The sequence below is a fragment of the Zeus faber genome (assembly GCF_960531495.2).
Source record: "Zeus faber genome assembly, chromosome: 2".
Lineage (NCBI taxonomy): Eukaryota > Metazoa > Chordata > Actinopteri > Zeiformes > Zeidae > Zeus > Zeus faber.
In genome coordinates this window covers 36,004,065-36,006,564 of record NC_137189.1, presented here as the reverse complement: position 1 = coordinate 36,006,564, position 2,500 = coordinate 36,004,065, and positions in this window count along the sequence as shown.

Here is a 2,500-nt window from a genome sequence, read left to right as displayed (position 1 = left end):
TTTTATTCTTCTGTTCTTTTTCTTTCGTATCTTTGTTATTGTTATTTTCTGTTATCTTAGGTTATATCTGCCATTTTGTCATTGGGTTTAATGTATAGAAATCAATGTATAGCAGCAGATTTTTTTTGTTGCCTATATATATATATATATATATATATAAATATATATATATAGGCAACAAAAAAATCTGCTATAATAATTATAATTATTATTATTATTATTATTATTAGTAGTAGTAGTAGTAGTAGTAATAATAATATTCTTATTTATATTATTGGTTAAAAAACAAGTGAAAATAAAATGCACACACAACATTTTAAATCTTATTATTCATATTGTTTTAACTTTCTGGATAGCCATATGTTTTTTTTATTATTGTTACTTTCAACCATGAAATATTTATTCCATTAATCCTATTAATTAATAATGAACAAGAAACTATGAACAAGAAAAATATTTTGTAACTTTTCTTTTGTAAAGACTTGGACAACTTGGATTGATGAAGACCACACTGGGTGGGACGACAGAGAAAACTTCTTGTCATCTTCTTTTTCTTTTTTTTTTTGTCGTAGGACATTTAACCATGTTTGTGGTGATGTTTTTTTTTTTTTTGTGCTTTTTTTTTTTTGTTAAAAACGCCAATCTACATTGATGTGTGGGCCCCCGGGCCACCGCTTGAATCACCCAATCCAATCCAATTCAAAGAAGCTATAATTCTTTATGAGGAACGGCAGTGAAAAATAAAAATCATATCTCATGTGATATCAGATCTGCAATTTGAAAAGATCAGAGAAGGTGCTAGCTTGTCACCGCGTCTGTCTCTCTCTCTCTCTCTCTCTCTCGTCTGTTGCTTTTCACCCATCCTCTGTTTTTCTATTTCTGCCCCCCCAACCCTAAACCCCCCCCCCCAGGTCCCCCACCCCGTCTTGTGTTTGTGTCCTTTGGCCGCTGCGGTGATCTCCGGTTTCCTTAATGGTTCCCAAGATGCATTGTGGCTTTGTGGGAGCGGTACGGGACCGAGGGTATGTGTGCGTGTGTGTGTGTGTGTGTGTGTGTGTGTGTGTGTGTGTGTGTGTGTGCGCGCGCGCGCGCGCGCGTGTGTGTGTATATTTGTGTGCATTCTGCATCCACATGAGTGTATCTTAATTTGCGTGGACATATGTGTGTGTGTGTGTGTGTGTGTGTGCGGGCGTGGGTGTGTATGTGTGTGTGTGTGTGTGTGTGCGTGCGCGCAACGGGAGGTGATGCGGTCATTTTGACACATGAGAAGTATTCCATCAGTGGGTAGAGGCTGACCGAGCCACTTCAAAGGCACTTACACACACACACACACACACACACACACACACACACATTTGCGCATCCCTTACACCAGAGAAGCACAAGACACATTAAAACGGCTGAAATCTGCATTGGAGTTGTGGGGGGAAGGCCTCTTTGCCTTTTAAATTGTGTTCCAAATCCATCAAACAAGAGACTTTCTTTGCTTGAAGCTAAGTGGGCCGTCCACACCCTTTGTTGTCCGGAAGGTTGGAGATCGAATTTGCCAAATTAGTGCCCGACTGTCCAAGCCTTTTTGCGCGCAAGTCTTCGTCAGGATGTGGACTCGCAATCGGTCTCGACCGAACCCGCCTGGACGATCTTAGTCGGATGATGTCACACGTCACAGCTCTAACAATCCAGGCGCCTAAAGCGAGGGCCACATTGCTGTGCATGGTTTTATTTTTTTGGAGATTCATCACACTCACCACAACACCTCCGCCCATGCAGCAGTGGGCGGCACACGACGACGCCCGGGGACCTGGTCACCATCAATCTGGTCAGACGATGATGTTGTTGCATGTACTGACGTTACATGGAGGAAACCCCATGGGAGCACGGGGAGAACATGCAAACTCCACACAGAAAGGCCCCTCGGCGAGAGATAACCCGCCAGGGGTTAGGCTCCAACAGCGCCCCAGGCGGGAATCGAACCCGGGACCTTCTTGCTGTGAGGCGGCAGTGCAGTGCACCGTTTCCCTCCGTGTCAATCGTGAACGACGATGAAAAGAATGAGCGGCGCGCATTCCCAGACTGATGTTCAGTCTGTTCTGCACACACTCATGACAACCAACTCATAACTGTCTTTGAGGAGAACAGATCTGAAATCGAATCGCCCGCCTGCAGGCACACACACACACACACACACACACACACACACACACACACACACACACACACTCATCCACGACAGCGACGACTCTACGTCGCCAATATCCCGGACGACCACGACTCAGCCCCGCCCTCAAATCGTTGCCCGATCGGCCTTGAAAATGGCGGAATGTGGCCTTGGTCTGAAGGGGCACTTGCTCAGGAGGTTTGATCCGCCAGCTCATCCTGCTCCCTGGGAAGTCCTTGAGCAAGGCACTTCACCCCTAAATGCTCTGAATGGATAATTTGGATCACTTTGGACAAAAGCGTCTTCTAAATGATGGTGTGTGTGTGTGTGTGTGTGTGTGTG